The following is a 24,976-nucleotide window of genomic DNA, read 5'->3' as shown; positions in this document are numbered from 1 at the left end:
TGTTGTGCCTGTGTTATGGGAGTGGGAGGAGATCGAGTAGGTAATTACAGAAATACTGAGACATATCCACACACTTCCACACATACAGTTATAACCAAAGTGTTCTACAGGAAAGAGTACAGGAGTCTGACTTGGTGAACAAGGGAAACCAGAGGTGCCAGTTGAAAGCAGAGTTAGCTAATGCTCGATCTGGAAATCTGAGTATGAGCAGAGGGCCAACTGGGAATATAGTATAGAGAGCTCAACAATGTAACTTACCTGGTGAAAGAAGAAAGAGTGAAGGGAAAAAAAGGAGAATATAAAAAGAGGGAAAAGGGAAAGAGGAGAAGGGAGAGAAAAGACAAAAGGAGAGGGTGGAGAAGAGGATTAAAGAAAAAGAAAAGAAAAAAATAGAGGAGCAAAGATGAATAGATGTATGTAGAAAAGATTTATATATATTCAGGAATAGCTACAGCTGGTAAAGAACTATAGGAAAAGCAGTTGAATACATCAAAAACAAAATCCAAAAAGCTCATCAAGGGGAAAAAAAAAAGTGAGAAAGAGAAAAAAAAAACTTAAAATGAATGTTTTTCTTTCTTTCTTTGACAAGAAACACAAAGAGGAAAACTCCATAGCACTGCTAAAGGCCAGTGTGAAGGTGGAGATATGTTGGGGGAATAAACAGTGTGATATATAAGAGAAAAAAGAAAAAAATTAAAAAAAAAAAAACGGTTTTCAAGATTGTAGCTCTTGGTTGTGGAATCTGCCCCTGTGGATGGAGTTGGATTAGAGTCCTGTGATGTTTTCCTGGTTGGGGGAGCTTGTGCCTGTGTTCTGGTTGCTGGAGCTGGATCTCCTTTCTCTGAAGGGCAGTGCAGTGTCCCGTAGTAGGTTTTGGAGTGTCTACGGGTTCAGTATGCCTTTGGGCAGTCCTTTTAGCTTTTGCGGTATTGGGCGCGCCTATATCCGCAGCTGCTTCAGAGTGGCCCACTCAGCATATCTGCAGTGCTGCCAGCCCCCTACTTGTCCCTGGGATCACTGCTGGTGCTTCTGTTCCCCTGTCCCACCTTGTGCTGCTGGCAGAAACTTGCTAGGTAGGTACTTGGGTGGATCCTTCTGAGTCGCGGTCACTTGTGTGGGCTTCCCTCAGCCCCTGAGCTCACCCTCTGTGTCGCGGGGCTTGTGTGCACTTGTTTCATCTCACTGCCTGCACTCTGTCACTGGGGTTATTTGTTCTTCTTTGGGTTGTGCCAGGAGGGCTGTGTGCACTGCCCAAGTTTGTCTGCCTCCCCTCTATTGGCATCCTAGCCTGGCCCTTTGCGCCAGCAGTTTGTCACACGCGGCTACCCGGACCTGCCCTCTGTATTGCAAGCCTTGTGCGTGCTGGCTGGGTTTGTTTGCCACTCCACTCTCGGTTCCCTGAGCCCACCGTCTATTTGGGGACACGGTCCATGAGCTGTTAAGGGGCTGAGAAGTGCAGCTTTCTTTGTTTGAAGTCACTTAGTCCTGCCGACTCTTTGCGACCCCCATGGACTGTACCCTACCCGGCTCCTCTGTCCATGGTATTTTCCAGGCAAGAATATTGGAGTGAGTAGCCATTTCCTCCTCCAGGGGAATCTTCCTGACCCAGGGATTGAATCTGGGTCTCCCGCATTGCAGGCAGACGCTTTACCCACTGTGCCCCAATTCCCTGCTTTGCCTGATTTTCAGAGACTTCAGCAGCTCCCCTTCGGACCTGCCTGTGAGGGAATTTCCCTGTGAAGGGGAATTCCTATTTTAGCGCTCACTTTCTCCCTTGGGGCACAATTCCTGCCCAGAATTTCTCCATCTTTTCCCTTTTTATGTCTCCTTCCTCTCTCCTACCTCATTTCAGGGAGCTTAGCCTGTCCCCCTGGAGGCCTGGGGTCTTCTGCGGTTTCCTAGAGCTTGCTTTGTAGGAGTTTTTCCATAACTTGATGAGTTTTTGATATATTCGGAGGGAGGCTGGCGATCTCCCCATCTTACTCTTCCGCCATCTTCTTGCATTCCCCCCAACCCCAGTTCTTCATCATTAAAAATAATGTTTGCTGTGTTTTTGTCCCATACAGTCTTGATTATGTTGATAAACATTTTTCTAAGCCAATTTTTTAGAGAATTTTTACCTTAAATTGGTGTTGAATTTTGTCAGAAACTTTCTCTGTCTCTATTGAGATGACCATATGATTTTTCTCTTTCAAATTACCTTGGTGTATCACACTGATCTGAGTATATTCAAGAATCCTTGCATCCCTATGATAAATCCCACTTGATCCTTTTAACGTGTTTTGGATTCTGTTTGCTAGAATTTTGTTGAGAATTTTTCTACCTATGCTCATCAATGATATTTGCCTGTAATTTTCTTTTTTGACATTTTTGTCTGTTTTTGACATCAAAATGATGGTGGCTTCATAGAGTAAATTTGTGAGATTCCCCCTCTGTGCAAGTTTTGAAAGAGTTTGAGGGGGATACATGTTAATTAATCTCTAAATGTTTGGTAGAATTTACTGGTGAAGCCATCTGGTTCTAAACTTTTGTTTTCTGGAATTTTTTTTTTATCATAGTTTAAATTTCAACACTTCTCATAATTTTTGTTTCTTCTTGGTTCAGTCTTGTAAAGTTGTACTTTTCTAAAAATTTGTCCATTTCTTCCAGATTGTTCATTTTATTGGCATAAACTTGCTCTCAGAAATAAAACGGCAGCTCAAACAAATAGAATGGTGGCACTGATCAAGAAGATAAAAAAATGTTTAACAAAAACCTAGGAAGGAATAAAGAATAGATAAACAGCAATGAATGACACAATAACAGAAATAAAAGAAAAAATAAGCTAGAGTGAACCAAGAGCAGAATAACTAAGGCAGAAGAATGGATAGGTGAGCTGGAAGATGAAATGGTGGACATATCTTAAGCAGAGTATCATAAAGAAAAAAGAATGTAAAGACATAAGGCAGTCTCAGAAACCCCTGAGACAACATTAAACACAACAATATTCGAATTATAGGTGTCTTAGAAGAATAAGAGAAAAAGTCAGGGTATGACAAAATATTAGAGGAGACAATAGTCAAAAATTTCCCTAACATGGGATAGGAAAGAGCCATTTAAGTCCAGCAAGCCCAGAGAGTCACATACAGGATAAGTCCAAAGAGAAACTTTCCAAGACACATCACTCAAACTAACAAAAATTAAACCAAAGAAAAAATATTCTTAAATGTAGAAAGAGAAAAGCAATAAATCACATTCAAGGGAATCTCCATAAGGTTAAAAGTTGATCTTTCAGCAGAAATTCTGCAGGCCAGAAGGGAGTTTGTTCATTTCAATTTATTTTGTTTTTAATAATGACATTTATTGACCAACTATTCCAATAGGATATTTCAACAATGTTTTTGCTTTATATATTTCCAATGAATTTGCTTACCTTTGAGAATGGATTCTGAACCAGTTGGATAAACATAAATCAATCATAGATTTACACACAGGAATAGATAAGCATAGTGCAGTGTTATGCTTCTCGAATTAAATGTGCACCTTAATCACCTGGGAATCTCATTAAATGCAGATTCTAATTTACGAGGTGTGGGTTAGGGCCTGGATTCCGTATCCTTAACAAAGAATATCATACTGTTGTTCCACAGCCTCACTATGAGCAATAACATTTACTTCAATTCAGTTTAGTCGCTCAGTAGTGTCCGACTCTTTGCAACCCCATGGGCTGCAGCACGTCAGACTTCCCTCTCCATTATGAACTCATAGAGCTTGCTCATCAAGTTGGTGATGCCATCCAACCATCTCGTCTTTTGTTGTCCCCTTCTGCCTTCAATCTTTCCCAGCATCAAGGTCAGTTCTTTGCATCAGGTGGCCAAAGTATTGAAAACCATATAGAAACTATATTGGAAACCAAAATAGAAACCATCTGATTTGAACTCTTCCAATGAATAATCAGTACTGATTGCCTTTAGGATTGACTGGTTTGATATCCTTGCAATCCAAGGGACTCTCAAAAGTCATTTTCAACACTATAGTTCAAAAGCATCAATTCTTTGGTGCTCAGCTTTCTTTATGGTCCAACTCTTACATCCATAAGTGACTATTGGAAAAACCGTAGCTTTGACTATACAGACTTTTGCAGGCAAACTGATGTCTCTACTTTTTAATATGCCGTCTATATTGGTCATAACTTTTCTTCAAAGGAACAAGCGTCTTTTAATTTCATGGCTGTAGTCACCATCCGCAGTGATTTTGGAGCCCACTGTTTCCATTGTTTCCCCATCTATTTGCCATGAAGTGATGGGACCAGATGCCATGAACATTTTTTTGACTAAGTGTAATATGCAATACGTTTTCACCTCAAAGTTCTTTATATGATTTTCTTATTGCTCTCTTCTGTTTAATATTGCAGAATAAAAAGCTTAAAATGTTGTGTTTCCCAGTCTTGTTGTTATCCCTAATATTTTTCTTATGAAGAAAATATTAGGTTTCTTTATTTTGAAGTCATAAACTAATTCTGCCTGTTAGTCAAACAGAGAATCAAACTAAAGAATCAAACTTTTCAATCTAAAGAATTAAGAAACTTTCCAATCTAAAGAATCAAACTTTACAATTTTTTCCTTAACTCTTTTTGAATATGTTTCTATTCTTTTTCAACGTTGTGTAATTTCACTGGATTATCAGAGTCTGTATTTCAGATTGCCTGTTTTTTGGTTTATTGTGTTGTGTTGTGTTGTGTGTTTTTTTTTTTCCTTGAGTTCTAGGAGAATTCCAGAAATATGACTTTTTAAAATCTTTCACCATTTTGCATTTAGTAAATTTGTATTATCTCCATGTTTTCTAATTTTTTTTATAATTATTCTAGTGAGGGGACTAGTATTAGTTTGTTTCCAATAGATTAATTTTTTAATAAATGTGATATTAAAACAAAGAACAAATACATATATATTATGTATAATTTTATTGCTCATTTGTGTACATTTCTTAATTATTTTATTTTTGTAAACATTCATTGGTTTGCACCAACTCTTCAATAGATTATGGTATATTTGATTCCATAGGTAGAATAATTATTGAAATTCTGGAACTCCTGAGGTACAACTCTAGAAACTTCTGCTTGTTACAACTGCTGACTCTTAAAGAGGATAACCTTCTGATTATTAAAGATTCCAATCAGGAGAGAACAACACTAATGGGTTTTTGTTCCTTTTGACTACTACTTTGAAGAGCAGTTCCACAGCTGTGACATTTATATTCGTATTAAAATCATAACATGAGAGAAAAACCTTACAGTGAATAGTTATGGGGAGTGGGTGCAGTCCCACTCTTTCTACTCAACTGGGCATTTATGCATGCACACTTCAGTTTTTTTTTTTCTTTATCTATTAACTTTTTAAAATTAATTTATTTTTTATTCAAGGATAATTTCTTTACAGAATTTTGTTGCTTTCTGTCAAACCTCAGTATGAATCAGCCATAGGTATGCATATATCCCCTCCCTTTGGAACCTCCCTCCCATCTCCCTCCCCATCCCCCCCTTTAGGTTGATACAGAGACCCTGTTTGAGTTTCCTGAGCCATACAGCAAATTCCTGTTGGCTATCTATTTTACATATGATAGTTTAAGCTTCCATGTTACTCTTTCCATATGTCTCACCCTTTCCTTCTCCCCATGTCCATAAGTCTATTCTCTATGTCTGTTTCTCCATTGTTGCCCTATAAAGAAATTCTTCAGTACCATTTTTCTAGATTCCATATATATGTGTTACAATATTTATCTTTCTCTTTCAGGCTGACTTCACTCTGTAAAGTAGGTTCTAGATTCATCCACCTCATTAGAACTGACTCAAATGTGTTCCCTTTTACAGTTGAGTAATATTCCATTGTGTATATGTACCACACCTTCTTTATCCATTAATCTGTCAATGGACATCTAGGTCGTTTCCATGTTCTAGCTATTGAAAATAGTGCTGCAATGAAAAATGGGATACATGTTTCTTTTTCAATTTTGGTTTCCTCAGAGTATATGCCAAGGAGTGGGATTGGCGGGTCATATAGTGGTTTTGTTTCTAGGTTTTTTAAGGACTCTCTGTACCATCTTCCATAGTGGCTATATCAATTTACATTGCTGCCAACAGTGCAAGAGTGTTGCCTTTCTTCACACTTCAGCATTTATTGTTTGTAGACTTTTTGATGATGGCCATTCTGACTGGTGTAAAGTGATATCTCATTTTAGATTTGCATTTCTCTAATAATGAGTTATGTTGAGCATCTTTTCATGTGTTTGTATGTCTTCTTTGGAGAAATGTCTGTTTAGGTCTTTTTTCCACTTTTAGATTGGGTTGTTAGGTTTTCTGGTATTGAGTTGTATGAGCTGCTTGTATATTTTGTAAATTAATCCTTTGTCAGTTGTTTCATTTGCTATTATTTTCACCCATTCTGAGGGTTGTCTTTTAACCCTGCTTATAGTTTCCTTTGCTGTGCAAAAGCTTTTAAGTTTAATCAGGTCTAACTTGTTTACTCTTGTTTTTATTTCCATTAATCTAAGAGGTGGGTCATAGAGGATCTTGCTTTGATTTATGTCATCGAGTGTTCTGTCTATGGTTTCCTCTAAGAGCTTTATAGTTTCTGGTCTTACATGTTGATCTTTAATCCATTTTGAGTTTATCTTTGTGTATGGTATAAGGAAATATTCTAATTTTGCTGTTTTACATGTAGCTGTCCAGTTTCCCAGTACCATTTATTGAAGAGGCTCTCTTTGCCCCCATTGTATATTTTTGCCTCCTGTGTCAAAAATAAGGTACACATAGGTGCATGGGTTTATTTCTGGGCTTTCCATATTGTTGCATTTGTCTATATTTCTGTTTTTGTGCCAGTACCATACCATCTTGATGATTGTAGCTTTGTAGTATAATCTGAAGTCAGGAATGTTGATTCCTCCAGCTCCATTATTCTTTCTCAAGACTGCCTTGGCTATTTGTGTTCCCATACGAATTGTGAAATTTTTGTCCTAGTTCTGTGAAAAATGCCATTGGTAATTTGATAGAGATCACATTGAATATGTAGATTGTGTTTGGTAGTACAGTCATTTTCACAATGTTGATTCTTTTTGTTGCAGTGGTGAAGGGGATTGATTCCTCAATTTCTCTTTCAGATTTTTTCATTGTTAATATATAGAAATGCAAGTGATTTCTGTGTGTTGATTTTGTATTCTGAAACTTTGCTAAATTCACTGATTAGCTCTAGTAATTTTCTGATACTATCTTTAGGGTTTTTTATGTACAGTATCATATCATCTGCAAACAGTGAGAGCTTTACTTCTTCCTTTCTGAACTGGATTCCTCTTACTTCATTCTCTTCTCTGATTGCTAAAGCTAGGACTTTCAGAACTATGTTGAATAATAGTGGTGAAATTGGACACCCTGTTCTCATTTCTGATCTTAGGTGGAATGCTTTCAGTTTTTCACCATTGAGAATAATGTTTCCATAGACTTATCATATATGACTTTTGCTATGTTGAAGTTAGGTTCTTTCTATGCCCATTTTTTGAAGAATTTTAATCATGAATGAATGCTGAATTTTGTCAAAGGCTTTTTATTTTTATCATACAGCTTTTATCTTTCAATTTGTTAATATGGTGTAACACATTGATTGATTTGCATATGTTGAAGAATGCTTGCATCTTTGGAATAAACCCAACTTGATCAGGGTGTAGGAACATTTTGATGAGTTGCAGAATTCTGTTTGCTAAAATTTTGTTAAGGAGTTTTGCACCTATGTTCATCAGTGAAATTAGCCTATATCTTTCTTTTTTGTGTGTAGTCTTTGGCTGGTTTTGGTATCAGGGTGATGGTGGCCTTGTAGAAAGAGTTTGGAAGTGTTTTTTCCTCTACAAATTTTTGAAAGAGTTTTAGAAGAATAGGCATTATCTCTTCACTAAATATTTGATTGAATTCTCCTGTGAAGCCACTTGGTTCTGGGCTTTTGTTTTGGGGGGAGATTTTTGATCACAGCTTCAACTTCAGGGCTTGTGATTGGGTTGTTCATAATTTCTATTTCTTCCTAGTTCAGTCTTGGAAGATTGAACTATTCTAAGAATCTGTCCATTTCTTCCAGGTTATCTATTTTATTGCCATATAGTTGTTCATAATAGTCTTTTATGATCCTTTGTATTTCTGCATTGTCTGTTGTAACCTCTCCTTTTTCATTTGTAATTTTGTTGATTTTATTCTTCTCTCTTTTTTCGTGATGAGTAAGACTAAAGGTTTGTCAATTTTGTTTATCTTCTCTAAGAATCAGCTTTTACTTTAATTAATTTTTACTATTGACTCTGACATTTCATTTTCTCTTATTTCTGCCTGGATCTGTATGATTTCTTTTCTTCTACTAATTTTGTTTTTGTTTTGTTGTTGTTCATTTTTTTCCAGTTGCTTAAGTTAGCTTCTCTATTCGATGTTCTTCTTGTTTCTTGAGGTATGATCATATTGCCATAAACTTCCCTCTTAAAACTGCTTTTGATGCATCCCATAGGTTTTGAGTTGTCATGTTTTCATTGTCATTTATTTGTAGAATTTTTTCTAATTTCCCTTTTGATTTTTTCAGTAACTTGTTGGTTATTTAGGAATGTGTCATTTAATTTCTATTTATTTGAGTTTCTTACAGTTCTTTTTTTTCTTCTAATTGATATCTAGTTTCATAGCACTGTGGTTGGAGAAGATGCTTAATATGATTTCAATTTATGTAAATTTACTGAAGCTTGATTTGTGACCCAAGATGTGGTCTCTCCTGGAGAATTTTCATGTGCACTTAAGAAGAAGATGTATTCTTCTGCATTTGGGTGGAATGTTCTGAAGATATCAATGAAATACATCTCATCTAATATATCTTTTAAGACGTGTTCCTTATTAATTTTCTGTTTTGCTGATCTGTCCCTTGGTGTTAGAGGGGTGCTAAAGTCTTGCATAGATAATTACAATTGTTATGTCTTCCTCTTGGATTGGTCCCTTGATCATTATGTAGTGTCCTTCTTTATCTCTTGTAATCTTCTCTATTTTAAGGTCTATTTTGTCTGATATGAGGATAGCTACTCCAGCTTTCTTTTGCTTCCCATTTGCATGGAATATATTTTTCCACCCTCTCACTTTCAGTCTATATGTGTCTTGAGGTCTGAAGTGGGTTTCTTGTGTACAGCATATATATAGGTCTTGTTTTTTTTATCCATCCATCCAGTCTGTGACTTTTGGTTGGAGCATTTAGTCCATTTATATTTAAAGTAATGATTGATATATATGTTCCTGTTGCCACTTTCTTAATTTTTGGGGTTGATTTTGTAGATTTTAATTTTTTTTCTTGTATTTCTTGACGACATAAGTCCCTTTAAAATTCATTGTAAAGCTGGTTTGGTGGTACTGAATTATTTTAAATTTTGCTTTTAAATTTAAAAAAAGAGCAAACTTTGCTTTCTTATTTCTCCATCAATTTTGAATGAGATCCTTGCTGGTTACAATAATCTTGGTTTTAGATTTTTTCTTTTCATTACTTTAAAAATATCCTGTCATTCCCTTCTGGCCTGAAGAGTTTCTGTTGAAAGATCTGCTATTAAGTGTATGCAATTTCTCTTGTATGTTACTTGTTGCTTCTCCCTTGCTGCTTCTAATATTTTTTTTTCCTTGTGTTGAGTCTTTGTTAGTTTGATTAGTATGTGTCTCGGTGTGTTTTTCCTTGGATTTATCCTGTATAGGACTCTTTAGGCCTCTTGGACTTGATCATTTCCTTTTCCATGTTGGGAAAATTTTCAACTATAATCTCTTCAAAAAATTTCGCATATCCTTTCTTTTTATCTTCTTCTGCTGCTGCTGCTGCTGCTAAGTTGCTTCAGTCGTGTCCAACTCTGTGCGACCCCATAGATGGCAGCCCACCAGGCTCCTCCGTCCCTGAGATTCTCCAGGCAAGAACACTGGAGTGGGTTGTCGTTTCCTTCTCCAATGCATGAAAGTGAAAAGTGAAAGTGAAGTCGCTCAGTCGTGTCAGCCCCATGGACTGCAGCCTACCAGGCTCCTCTGTCCATGGGATTTTCCAGGCAAGAGTACTGGAGTGGGTTGCCATTGCCTTCTCCACTTCTTCTTCTTCTAGGACCTCTATAATTCAAATGTTGGTGTGTTTGCCATTGTCTCAGAGGTCTCTGAGACTATCCTCAGTTCTTTTCATTCTTTTTCCTTTATTCTACTCTTCAAAATTTATTTCCACCATTTTATCACTGATTTATTCTTCTGCTCCATATACTCTGCTATTGATTCCTTCTAGAGTATTTTTAATTTCTGTAATTGTGTTGTTTGTCTTTGTATCCTTATTCTTTAATTCTTCTAGGTCTTTGTTAATTGATTCTTGCATTTTATCCATTTTGTTTTCAAGGGTTTTGATCATGTTTACTGTCATTATTCTGAATTCATTTTCATGTAGTTTGCCTGTTTCCTCTTCATTTATTTGGTCTCTGTGTTTCTGCTTTTTTCCTTCATTTATGTAGTATTTCTCTGCATTTTTATTTTATTTTTTTTCTTAACTTACTGTTTTTGAGGTATACTTTGCCCAGGCTTCAAGGAAAGTTGGATTCTTTCCTTGAGGAAGGTTGACTTCTTTTTTCCTTTTGACTTCTGCCCTTCTAAGGTGGGTCCAGTGGTTAGTGTAAGCTTCATATAGGGTGAGATTTGGGCTGGTTTTTGTTTGTTTGTTTGTTTGTTTTTCCTCTAAAGGGCAAAGCTGATTGAGGGAGTAAACCTGTCTGCTGATGACTGTATCTGTATTTTTGTTTTGTTTGTTGTTTTGATGAGGTTTCCTGCACAGTGTGCTCCTGGTGGTTGGGTGATACTGGGTCTTGCATTCAAGCGGATTTTTTTTTGTGTGAGTTCTCACTGTTTGATACTCCCTAGGGTTAGTTCTCTGGTAGTCTAGGGTCTTGGAGTCAGTTCTACCACTACAAAGGCTCAAGACTTGATCTGATCAGGAATGAAGATTCCAAAAGTGGTTTGTTATGACATTAAGTAACATTAAAATAAATATTCAAAAAGGAGAAACAAAAGATGAACCCCAGACAAATGGCAGTTGCAAAATCAGGCAAATAAAAATTGAAATAATGCCAAATGCACATATACATATACACCCATGAGCAAAGTAAAAACAGTCCAACAAATGTAAAGTACAGTAGATTGACCCAGCAAACAAAGGAAATCAAAAATTATATTTACCAGTTAAGAACACAACTAACTAAAGCACAAACTGGAAAATAAAAGTAAAGCAAGATGCCAAGTTGGGAATAAAGCAATGAAAATAAAACTAACAAATATTTTGAGAGGAAAGGAAAGAAAGAATAGACATGCAAATTTAAATAGAGGTAGATGAAGATGTATATACTTTAGAGATTAACTGAAAGGGGAAAAGAACAATAGGAAAGGCAAACAAAGGAATAAATGTAGAAAAAGTATACTATGTTTAAAAATTTAAAATTAAAAATAAAAGAGAGAAAAGAAATAACAACAGCAACAACAACAAAAACAAAACAAAAAAGAAAACTCTGCAGAACTGCAAAAGCCCAACATAGAAGTAGAGGTTTACAACAGCAATAAAAATGTGACTGAGGGAAAAAAAAATGCTCAAAAGCTTAATTGGATTTCATACTGACAATAAAATTGACAACTACAACAGAGGGGCAAAAAAAAAAAAAATCCTTAAGAATCTGCAGAACAAGTCAAAACATAAAATAATTAATGTTTTCCTTGAGTCACTGCTGTCAGAAACCTTTCTCTTGCTGGGTGTCACAGTCCACCTCACCTCCTTAGGATGCCCTTCAACATTGTGATGATCTCTGGACCTGCTGTGGGGGCAGCTTGGATTCTAATCTGGTCCTACTCCTATGTATTCTTGCCTCCAATGTCCACAGCTATCAGAACTAGTGTGTTTTCTTTTGTGGGAGCTCTCAATGACCTTTTATATATTCCATCAACATAGAGTCTGCTTAGTTGATCGTGTGGATTTAATCAGCAGCTTCTACAGCTGGTAGGAAGATGTTGGGTCTTCTTCCTTAGCCACACTGCCCTTTGGTTTCAATTGCGATTTTATTTCCACTTCTACATGTGGGTCATCCACTGGGGTTTGCACCTGAGGCTGCCCTGGATGCCTTGGGTCTGCCCCTGTGAGGGCCAGGGGTGGAGGTGGTGTAGCTGCTTGGGTTGCAGGGTTTCTGGCAGCACCAGGTACTTAGGGGAGTTGGCAGCTAGGGAAGCAGGAAATACAGTGCTCTAGAAGTGTATAGCAACCAGTATTGGCCAATGCACTCCAGTATTCTTGCCTGGAGGCTCCCCTCCCTGACAGAGTAGCCTGGCAGGCCACAGTCTACAGGGTCGCAAAGAGTCAGACATGGTCAAGTGACCCTACGCGCGACAGCTCTGCCTCAGTGATAGTTAAGCATGAAGGAGGTGCAGCTGCTTGGCTTGCAGGGATCCTGGAGGTGCCTAGTGTGAAAGGACATGCACTGCTTCTGCTGCAAGGGTTATGGCCTTATCAGAGCCTCTTTTTTTGAGCCTCTTGTAGCTGTGATCAGAAGCCCTCTGTGGCCAGTCTTTCTCTGTAGCTCTGCCCATTCAGGCACGGAGAGGGCTCCCTTGCCTGGGATCCTTCTCTGTTGTTCAGCACATAAGGCACATAGATCTCCACCCCCCCCACCCCCCCTCGCCCGACTGGGGTCCTACTCTGTAGTTCAGTGTGTCAGGCTTTTTAAGGGGCCAGTCTCTCTATCGTTCAGCTGCAGATGCTGGCTTGTGGGTAGCTAGAGGCTATGGTGATGGCTCCAATCCCTACACATGACTCAGCAGTACTGTCTTGCTTCCATGGCTGCCTGGCTTTCCTTTACAGGCATTTCCCACCGTAATCTCCTCCCTCACAGCCCCTTGATCCGTCTCTCCACAGTCAACAGCAGCTCTCACTCTGGGATTGCTCCACAATCCCTAAACTCCAGTACCCAGCTGCTATGCCTTGCAGGAGACCAGCTTCCTGTCTGGGGTATGTATGGCTGTGGCAAGGACTGTCTGTTTCTCATTCCACTTAGGCTGCCACAGATCAGTTGTTTCACTCTCAGCCTTAAATGTTTCTCCTCTGACTCAGACAATTGCCCCAAAGTGGGGATCAGACCCCTGCTTCATACTAACAAGTAGATGACACCCTCTTTCATTTTCATTTTTACCAAAAAGAAATCACGTCCACATTTATATTTTATTGATCTTAATTATGAGAATAGAGGAGCAGCCCTGGGAAGCCTGAGTGTACTTTGCTCATCTTAGTATGAAGTCTGTTCTGTCCCTGTACTGTTTCATGAAAGACTGTATTAGAGTAATATACAGCTTGTGAAGACTTATTCATCTGTTAAAGACATGGTTTCTGTATAAACAAAGCCCGAGAAAAGCATACTCTCAGGGTATGCTCTTATATTCTCAAAGCCACAGAGCATGCTTCTGATGCTTCAAGGATTGAAATATATACTTAGCAATTAAAATAGCAAAAAAAAAAAAAAGTATTTTGAGTTGCTAGAATATCATCACTTTGACTTGATGACCAAACGTGTTTTATGACAAATTAATTTCTGGCCAACATATCAATTTCTAACCCAGGATGATAAGAGGATGTTAACTGAAACAAATATGTTGCTAAACCATATTTCAAAAATTGTTTTTTATATTGATAAAATAATCTCACAGAAGTATAAATAGCTACTTGGATATATGAAATAAAATAAAACAATTGCACAATTGCTTTTTCTCTAAATGTAATCAAAATGAAAACAAAAACCTGTGAATATGAATAAAAACTTTTAAATAATATAATATTACTTAAATAGAAGGAGTACGAAATCTTAAATATTCATTTTTGGCAATAACAGATGTATATGAATTATTTGCTTCTCTTTCTGTATTCATCTCATTTTGTTTTAAGAAATGCATATATATTTCTATAACATTGTGTTATCTTTAAAATATTTCAAACTTTTAAAATATACTTAGACATTTTTTGCTTAATATATAGTCTGTTTTGGAGAATGTTCCATGTGCATTTGAGAAAATTTTGTGTTCTGTTATTGATTTTTGCAGTGTCCATTCCTTCTGGAAGTCACACTATTCTGTGTTGATATGATTCATGATGTCTCACAGGTATCTTTGCTCTGTTTTTTCTTTATTCTTTGATCACCTGCTCCTAAAATCAAACACCTTCAATTGACCTATCTTCAAGTTGATATTTTCTTCTGCCTGTTCAAATCTGTTATTGAAATTCTTTATTCAATTACTGTACTTTTGACTCCAGAATTTCTGTTTACTTTTTGTAATGTCTGTTGGTATTTTCTGTTTATATACTACTCTATATCTTCTTTATCTATTTGTACATGATTTTCTTTAGCTCTTTGAGTGTATTTAAGATCACTGATTTTAAGTCTTTGTCTTATAAGTCAATATCTGTGTTTCCTCAGGGACAGTTTCTGCTCATTTCTCTTCTGACTAGGCCACACTTGTGTGTGTACTTGATAAGTTGCCTCAGCTGTGTCTGACTCTTTTTGACCCTGTGGACAGTAGTGCACCAAGCTCCTCTGTCCATGCGATTCACCAGACAAGAATACTGCAGTGGGTTTCCATGGCCTCCCTCTAGGGGATCTTCCCAACCCAGGGGTTGAACCTGCATCTCTTATGTCTACTGCAATGACCAGCAGGTTCTTCACCAGTAGCACCACCTGGGAAGCCCTGAGTAGGCTATAGTTTCTTGTTTATTTTCATTTCATAGTTTTTGTTGCAGCTTGGGCATTTTGAAGGATATAATGTGGTTACTCTGGAAATCATTCTTTTTCTTCCTCATAGTGTATTTTTACTGACTTCTACATGTTGCTTAGTTAGTTTTCTAAACTATTTCCGTAAACTGTGTATTCTTTGTTGCACTTGATCTCTGAATTCACTGTTGCTTTAGCTTGTGGTCACCCAGAGTTTTTACAGAGATTTCCTTGAGCAAATAGATACAAAAAATATATAAATAAAGACAATAAAGGAGAAAAAACTCTCCCAATCTTAGCAGATTTGCCCTGTGTTGAGGCATTACTTTAATACTTAGCCAAGCACTTAAATCTGCCTATGTCTTCATTTTCTGCTGCTCTGAGCCTAGGGATTAATTAGCCTAGGATATTTTCATGTCTTTTCTGAATGTGTGTCCTACTCTGGCCTTGAATGTGGATTTCTAAATTTCCTGGTATAAGCAAATGCTTTTAATTCTCTAATTTCCCAAAGATACCATCACCTTTTCCTTCCAGTCTTCTATATGTGTATTGTTTGCCTCAACTATAACCTTCTTTATGGTTACAGAAGTGGACTGTTCATTGGTTTTACAATGTTTCCAAGTATTGTAGTTGTTTTTCTGTGCTGAGAGAATTCAGAGTTAGGCAAAATAAGCAGACACCTGTGCTATTCCTTCAGGTAGCCCCGGATAGGATATGATAGACAACCACAGTGCTTGTAGAATAATGCTTGTTTTGCTTCCTCGGTAACCTAGGGTCAGAATCCCACATTCAGAATGCAGGCTGTTACTGAACCAAGGATGGAGTTGTGGCATGGAACGGTAAAACTGTCACAAAGATTTCTCTATCATTGTTAAGTTGTATTTTTAATTATTCAGCAAATCCTTTGGTTGTTGTAACCTTGAGTATGTTATGTACAGTTTTTGGTGTTTCTGAGGCAGTAAAAGCCCTTGGAATTCATTACTCTGACATTTTTTTTTTTTGCTGATGTCATTACTTACTAAGTATTTTTGTAGATAGATTATTATTGGAACATAGCTACACTTTTTTTTTTTCTCATGTACTCTGTAGCTGTTTTTGAGATATAGAGGCAGAGTTAAGTATCTTCAACAAATTCTTTCTGAACTGAAAGGTCTACAATATTAATAATATTAAGGGCTTATCTGGCCTTTAGTAGAAAATGTTAGGTCACCTTTGTTCTAAGTTGAAGCAGTCCAGAGTACATAACTTTCATCCCAGAAATGAGAGTTTTATCTAGTAAAAGGCTACAAAGTTGCAGGAGATGATAATAAAAAGAATTCAACCAGAGGAATGCTGATTTGTTTAATGTTGTATGCAATATTTTTGACCTGGCAAATAGGATTACAGTAGCTTAGCTTAATGCTTTCATACTGTGTAGTGTAGAACACTATGGTTGTCCAGGTTTGCTGGAGTTGTATAAGCTTGTGTGTGAGCTTGTATAAGACTCTGTGAACCCTGCTGGATTTTAAACAGAACATTCTCACTTTAAAAACATTCATTTGTAGAAAAAATTACTTTGCTTAAAAAAAAAGTTAAAAAATCACTTCTTTGGTTAATTTTATCATTAATCCATAAAATTTATATCTAATTCCAGAATTGTAGCAGTCAATTCACAATTATCATATCTTTATTATACATTAATATTCGTCTGTGACACTTTAAACAATTTTCAAAGTAGATAGCATCAATATATTGATCTCATTGAAAAGAGTGTTTTGATCAAATGATTAAATTGCTACTTATTTATACAATGATTTTTAAGTCTTCATAAGGTAAATAGAGGCTCTCTTCGATATAAGCTCAATTATTACAATTATATAATTAGATACAAGAGAAATGTCATGGATTGTTTCAAAAAGAAACTTTCGGTTTATAATTGGTTATAACCAGGGAGAAAAATAAAGCACAAAACGGAGAGACACAGAGGAATAGAAGGAGGGAGGGAGGGAGAGAGAACAAGAGCTATAATGGAAGGAAAGTGTGAAATCCTTCAAGTCAAGGGGACTGAAGGAGATTATTTTAGGAGAAAATGTTTGAACTTCAAATTTTATAGTCATTATTTCAAACTTTGAGCTCGGACCTTTATTTTCTATTTTTAGAAATGTTAGAAAAGAATATACAAGTGATCGCATTTGGGGGGAAATACACACACACACACACACACACACACACACATTGTTTCAGATCCAAAATTCTCTAGGGAGCATACGCTCCCTAGAGAATTTTGGATCTGAATCAAGTAAATATGGATTTTAATAAATAATTAAAATAATAATTCTAAATAAGAATTATCCATTATTAAAATGACCCTAAGGTCTTGTTTGTCTTATATGTGCAAAGACTCTTAATTTTGACAAAATTTTGTTGCTGTTCCCAAGCTTTGGTGTTCTTCAACTATTAAAAAGTTTTAAATCTGAATGTCTCAAAAGACTGCTTTGTGAACTTAATGCTACATTGGTTTTTAGCAAAAAGTCCTGAGAGTTTTCTCAAATTGTAGCCATACTGTTTTCTTACCCTTCAAAAATAAGTTTACTATCTGGTGAATATAACATGAACTTAAGCTAAGTAAACAGAAATTTATCTCTCTAACGCATATAGATAAATGCTATCAAAGCACTGGAGTGAAGTAAGCTCATGTAAAAATGACTTAAAAGGACAATATGATCCCTAGCTCTTTTATCTTTGACAAATGAGTGGAGTAATGTTCCTCACACATTTTTTCAACCTTATCACTCTTGATACATATCCTAGACTGCATGAGATGTTTGCAAGTTTCTAAAGTTAAGAACTACATTTTAAGAAGTTATGCTAACTATGTAAATTTAAGTCCCTAACATACAAGCCTTCAACTAGTGAACTTTCAACAGTATAAACATGCGTTCCCATGTCCAATTATATAAATTAGTTTTGGTTATCTGGTGTACATTGTCACATACCAGCATTCACTGCAAGTGGTTGTATTTTTGTGAACTTTAATGTACAGTACTGATGCAATGCAACATGATTAGCTTACTAATTAAGATCTAATGGAATTGGAGGCCCAGAGAAAAGGTGAAGAAAGACAAGAAGAAGAAGAACTAACTGAAGAGCTGAAGAGATTCTCAATGCAGAAAATATCAAGATTTTCTTTATTTGAGTAGGCATGGTTAATTTCTAAGACACAGAACATGATTGTAGAACAATACACAGAGTTTGCAGCAGCCTTTCAGAGTACAACCAGCTACTGTGTCATCTATGATCAGAAAAAATCAGCTACTACCCAGAAATCACTGGATCGTTTTTGAAAGAGGTAGGTAGAATTCAATTCAGCAAGGGAAAAGAGCATGTGCCATTACTATCAGACATGAACAAAATCTCCTATTGCTGACAGTCTTTCAGCTCTACTATCTCCCACCTCCTCTCCCTCCTCTGTACAGTAACTCTTCTTTCCTGTTCACTCAGACCGTCCCTGTATGTCAGTCATTGTACTCTATTACTGTACTTTTCAAGGTACTGTACTATAAGATTAATTTTTTTCTATAAGTTTGGCTTGTTATCATGTATTATTTGTGTGAAAAGTATTATAAATGTATTACAGTGCAGTACTATATAGTCAACTGTGTTAGCTAGATATCCAGGCTAACTGTGTTGGACTTGCAAGCAAATTGAATTTAGGAACATGTGCTCAGAATGGAAAGCACTTGTATGTAGTGGACTTACTATAAAAGTGATCTTGACATTCTCTACAGTCTCATTTCCAAAGTATTCATTTGTCTTTCTATTAATTGTTATACACTAACTGAGGGATCAACAGGTTACCTCTGCAAATAGACATCAATTATTTTTGCCTTGTGGGCCATGTTTCTCTGGAGTCCTCCTGTTTTTTGTATGATCCAATGGATACTGGCAATTTGACTTCTGGTTCCTCTGCCTTTTCTAAATCCAGCTTGAACATTTGGAAGTTCACGGTTTGCATACTGTTGAAGCCTGGCTTGGAGAATTTTGAGCATTAATTTGCCAGTGTGTGAGATGAGTACAAATGTACAATAGGTTTAACATTCTTTGGCATTGCCTCTCTTTGGGATTGAAATGAAAACTGACCTTTTCCAGCCCTGTGGTCACTGATGAGTTTTTCAAACTTGCTGGCATATTGAGTGCAGCACTTTAATAGCATCATCTTTTAGGCTTTCAAATAGCTCAACTGGAATTCCATCACCTCCACTAGCTTTGTTCTTAGTGATGCTTCCTAAGGCCCACTTGACTTTGGACACCAGGATTTCTTGCACTAGGTTAGTGATTATATCATTGTGGTTACCTGGGTCATTAAGATCTTCTTTGTCTAGTTCTTTTGTGTATTATTGCAACCTTTTCTTAATATCTTCTGCTTCTATTAGGTCCATACCATTTCTGTCCCTTATTGTGCCCATCTTCACATAAAATTTTCCCTTGGTATCTCTAATTTTCTTGAAGAGATCTCTAGTCCTTCCCATTCTATTGTTTTCCTCTATTTCTTTGCATTGATCACTGAGGAAAGATTTCTTATCTCTATCTTTTGCTTTGTTAACTATGCCAAAGCCTTTGACTGTGTGGATCGCAACAAACTGTGGAAAATTTCTCATGAGATATGAATATGAGACCATATGAATACGAGATCACTTTAACTGCCTCCTGAGAAATCTGTATGCAAGTACACAAGCAACAGTTAGAACCGGATATGGAAAAACAGACTAGTTCCATATTGGGATAGAAGTATGTCAAGGCTGTATATTGTCACCCAGCTTATTTAAGCTTATTTAACTTATATGAAGAGTACATCATGAGAAATGCTGAGCAGAATGAGGCACAAGCTGGAATTAAGATTGCCAGGAGAAGTATCAATAACCTCAGAAATGCAGATGAAACTACCCTTATGGTAGAAATTGAAGAGGAACTGAAGAGCCTCTTGAGGAAAGTGAAAGTGGAGAGTGAAAAAGCTGGCTTAAAACTCAACATTCAAAAAATGAATATCATGGCATCCAGTCCCATCACTTCATGGCAAATAGATGGGGAAACAATGGAAATGGGGACCAAATTTATTTTCTTGGGCTCCAAAATGACTGTAGATGGTGACTGTAGCCATGAAATTAAAAGATGCTTGCTCTTTGGAAGAAAAGCTATGACAAATTTAGACAGCATAATAAAAACAGAGACATTACTTTGCCAACAAAGGTCCATCTAGTCAAAGCTTTGGTCTTTCCAGTAGTCATGTATGGATGTGGGAGTTAGACTATAAAGAAAGCTGAGTGCTGAAGAATCAATGCTTTTGAACTGTGGTGTTGGGGAGGGCTCTTGAGAGTCCCTTGGACTGCAAGGAGATCAAATCAGTCTGGTCTAAAGGAAATCAGTCCTGAATATTAATTGGAAGAACTGATGCTGAAGCTGAAGCTCCAATACTTTGGCCACCTTTTGCAAAGAACTGACTCATTGGAAAAGACCCTGTTGCTGGAAAAGATTGAAGGCAGGAGAAGAAGGGGACGACAGAGGATGAGATGGTTGGATGGCATCACCAACTTGATGGACATAAGTTTGATGAAGGTCTGGGAGTTGGTGATGGACAGGGAGGCCTGTCGTGCTGCAGTCCATGGAGTCACAAAGAGTCAGACATGACTGAGCTACAGAACTGAACTGAACCACCTACCATTGTAGCACAAAATTAGCCAACGGCAATACATAAACAAATCAATGTGCATGTTTTTCAATAAAACTTTACTTATGAATAATAAAATTTGTATTTCATGTAACATCATTTTTTCAACCTTTTAAAAATGTAAACACTATTTTTAACTTTGGGGCCATAAATAAAGAGATGGTAGACTGGATTTTTTCTATGGTCCATAGTTGGGACACTTATTTCCTACATGTATTAGTGTTTTATTTCCCTTGATGATAATCTCTTTACCTAGGAACAAAATGTGCATATCTACAATAGAGTTATTCTGACTGTGAGAATAAAAAAAAAAATCAGAGCTGGTCAGATAGATTCACCCTTTGCCCAACACACCCATATTAACAAATTCAGCAAAATTTTAATTTATCTGTTTTTTTTTTCCCTCTTAGAGTTACTGAGAAACAACCTGAAATTCAAATGTTACATGTAAAAACTGCTAAGATGCTATTTGTCCTTTGTGAAAAATCTGGAATGAAAACAATCTTATACTTTTATTTGATCACAAATTGAAATGAAATAAGAATGACTGTCACATGGGAAAGGTGTACTGACATTAGGCTAAGACAATCCATTACATTGATTTCAAATTAGGAGTGATGTTGTCAATGTATATAAATGTACACAGTTCATTGCCTAGCATGGCTCATATTTACACTGAACAACAACAAAGAACATTAAATAATTTCTTCGTATCACAGAATAGTTTAGTGCTGGTCACATCATCATTTATTATTTGGCAGGCTTTGTGTTAGGAGCAGAGAATGATGTTTGCCTTTAAGGTGTTTATTTTTCGATTAAAGCCTGGTTTAAAAGAGAGAAAATAATCTTCTCTCCCAACACAAAGAAATCAAAGAAAGAAATGTATTTATACATATGATGAAGGAATTGAATAATGGACTGAAAAAAAAGTAGGACTTCCTTTAGGTAGCATAGTTAGGTGAAGCATTTCTGAGAAAATGACAATCAAGGAAAATCTTGAAACTGTACTCAACTAGAGATGCTTTTTGCACTAATGATAATGACAGCTGTTATGGCTTGCAATGTGATAATCTATGTTAACCATGTGGATTATTCTTTTTAATTCTAATAAAAATCTTATGACAAAAGAATGTATTAGAGGCCAGGGACAATAAAAGATCAAATTACCAGCATCCATTGAATCATAGAAAAAGCAAGGGGATTTCAGAAAAACTTCTACTTCTCCATTTACTATGCTAAAGCCTTTGACTTTATGGATCATGACAAATTGTAGAAAATTCTTAAAGAGGTGGGAATACCAGACCACCTTACCTGCCTCCTCCAAAACCTGTATGCAGGTGAAGAAGCAACGTTTACAAATGGACATGGAACAACAGACTGGTTCAAAATTTGGAAAGAAGTACATCAAGGCTGTATATTGCCACCCTGTTTATTTAACTTATATGCAGAGTACATCATGTGAAATGCCAGGCTGAATGAAGCACAAGCTGGAATCAAGATTGCTGGGAGAAATATCAATAACCTCATATATGCAGATGACATCACCCTAATAGCAGAAAGTGAAGAGAAACTAAAGAGCCTCTTGATGAAAGTGAAAGAGGAGAGAAAATGCTGATTTAAAACTCAACATTCAAAAACCAAGATCATGGCATCTGGTCCCATCACTTCATGGCAAATAGATGGGGAAACAATGAAAACAGTGGGAGACTTTATTTTCTTGGGCTCCAAAATCACCATGGACAGTGACTGCAGCCATAAAATTAAAAGATGCTTGCTCCTTGGAGGAAAACCTATGCTGAACCTAGACACCGAGTTAAAAAGCAGAGACATGTCTTTGCCAACAAAGGTCTGTATAGTTAAAGCTATGATTTTTCCAGCAGTCATGCATGGATGAGGGCTGGACCATAAAGAAACCTGAGCGCTGAAGAATTGATGCTTTTGAACTGTGGTGTTGGAGAAGACTCTTGCGAGTCTCTTGGACTGCAAGGAGATCCAACCAGTCCACCCTAAAGGAAATCAACACTGTGAAGAGGAAACTTTAAGACTTACACCCAGTTAGAAATAACTTCATGCTAGTTCTGCTTCTGTAACTCAGTTTGCTCCTTGCGAATTTATGTAAGTTACATAGTTTCCAGGTAATGGAAACTTAAAACAATGCTAGGAGCTGAAATTTACCTCACTGATGCTTGTCCTACTTTTGCAGTTACCCAACCCATGTAATCCTGCTTAACCATGTTTGTTTATGTTAAGGTCAGGCATCCCCCCTGCTGTGTCCTATCCACTGTTCCAGCTGGCACAAAAACCCCTAGTTTAAAATGCCTTATTAACAGTCAGCACTGCCCACTATAGTCTGCTGTCATCTACTGCCTATAAAAACTTTGTAACCCCTTTATTCAGGGCTCAGAGCTAGAAGTGTTAACTTCCCCCGGCACATATGCAATAAACCTGAGTTCTCCAACTCTCCAACACTCTCTGAGTGTGATGCTTGGTTTCTCAATGGTCCAACTTCTGCAACACCTGACTATTCATTGGAAGGCCTGGTGTTAAAGCTGAAGCTTTGGGTATCAGGTGAAAAGAGCTGACTCATTGGAAAAAAATACCTGATGCTGGAAAAGGTTGAGAACAAGAGGAGAAAGGGGTGAGAGAGGATGAGATGGTTGAATGGCATCATCGACTCCATGTACGTGAGTTTGAGCAAACTCTGAAAAGTGGTGAAGCACAGGGAAGTCTGGTGTGCTCCAGTTCATACTGCTGCAAACAGTTGAGCAACTGAACAAAAACAAAGGACATCAAATAATTTCTTTGTATTACAGAATAGTTGAGTGCTGGCCAAATCATCGTTTAAACACAGACGACTTGATTCCAAGTGATGATAGCTTATGGTGGTCAGCACCAGTTTTGTGGTTTCCAAAGGAGAAGATTTAACTCCAGGACCAAAGACAGTCTCAGTCACTCAGAGCTTTGAGTAGATTTTTATTTAAAGTGAAAGTGACAGAAAGTTTCTGACATAGACATCAGAAGAGGGTAGGAGAGTACCCACCCTCACTAGTTTAAATGGGGTCTTATATACTTCCAACTGGCTGCTAAAAATAGATAAAAAGAACACTTTTAGGCTGTACAAGGCTGTAAAATTTTCAGGCCCTTTCCCAAGGCATACATCCTGAGATAACTTTGGTACGAGATTAGCCAGGAACAATGGGTTCCAGGCAATGTCTCTGGGTGAGATATACTTTTGCTTTATAATCAGGGTACAAGTCTTGAGAAACAGGCTCCAAGGCAAAAGTATGTTACAATTATAATTACTAACATAGAATCTAAGAAAAGCATTTCCTTGAGTAAGACATTGTGCTTGTGTAATCATTAGTTCCAGACCTAAAGAAAGGTCAGTTCTTGGGCATGATACACTGAGGTGCAAAGCTTAAAGGAAAACATGAGTGAGAATGTTCCCCTCCTCTTTGAAGGGCCCTGGACTCTTTGCCAAGTTAGCTCTCTCATTCAAGGTGCTTATACTAGCCTACTTCACCCCAGTATTCCAACAGGACAGGAATTAGTCATAGCCCATAGTGTGTGTGTGCTACGTGCTTGGTCACTCAATTGTGTCTGATTCTTTGTGACCCCACAGACTCTAGTTCACCAGGCTCCACTGTTCATTGGCTTTCCTAAGCAAGAATACTGGAGTGGGTTGCCATTCCCATATAGTCCTTTATGTACCAATAACTTTTGGATGAACTCTGTAACATCGTATGTTTCATGGTTGCCATTCCTGTGAATGGTATCTATTCTAAACAGCACATTCCTACAATAAATAGGTTATTCATTCCATTGAGGCTAGTCTTAGACTCAAGTAAAATAGCATATGAATGCTACAGTCATGGTATACTTCTTTTAAAATTTAAATTTTGGAGGGTAGTCATATATGCCTTATTTCCAATATTATATGAGGAGTCAATCTAATATCCAATATATTTTTCCAAATTTTATTCAAATCCTGCTACTCTTTCCAAATAGAATTCTAAAACTAGTATTCTCATTTATTTTCTATGCATATTATTCTATTTATTGTTCAGAAGGTTCTTAATATAGTTGCCAATACTGTATAGTAGTCACTGTTCTCAAAGTTACTACAGATGCATCTTAATGCTACCTCAAATATTGAATTGCTTTTATTATTTTGTTTATATATTTCATTGATTCTCCCTACAGTGGCAAAATTTTGGATTCTGGTTAATTCTCCCTAGGTTACTATTTGAAGTTGTAGTTTTATCTATTTTGTTACTCCTCAGTTTGAATACACATTGATTTTAAGTGAGTTCACAGCCTCTAACATTTATTTTCTAGTTTATTATGCTTGATGCTTAGTATAACAATATTGATTTCCTAACCAACATTTTAACTTCACTATGTGAATATATTGAGCAAAAGGCTTGGGAGCATGTTTCTGTTATTTCCTTCAAATAGTAGCCAATGGAAAATCAATACAAACACTAGGTTCCC

General features: G+C 36.9%; 1 long non-coding RNA gene across 1 annotated transcript in view; it reads right to left on the bottom strand.

Annotated features, from left to right (window-relative positions):
• Positions 1–3,691, bottom strand: part of LOC145541926 (uncharacterized) — a 78,325-nt gene extending 74,634 nt beyond the window's left edge. The window contains exon 1 of the long non-coding RNA XR_014079416.1: positions 3,413–3,691. This is a non-coding gene — a long non-coding RNA (uncharacterized LOC145541926). The remainder of the gene's footprint in view (positions 1–3,412) is intronic.
• Positions 3,692–24,976: the final 21,285 nt, after the last annotated feature.

The sequence above is a fragment of the Giraffa tippelskirchi genome, chromosome 3 (genome assembly GCF_054371585.1).
Source record: "Giraffa tippelskirchi isolate mGirTip1 chromosome 3, T2T-mGirTip1v1.2.pri, whole genome shotgun sequence".
In the NCBI taxonomy this organism is placed as follows: domain Eukaryota; kingdom Metazoa; phylum Chordata; class Mammalia; order Artiodactyla; family Giraffidae; genus Giraffa; species Giraffa tippelskirchi.
This window is presented reverse-complemented; position numbering and strand designations above follow the sequence as displayed.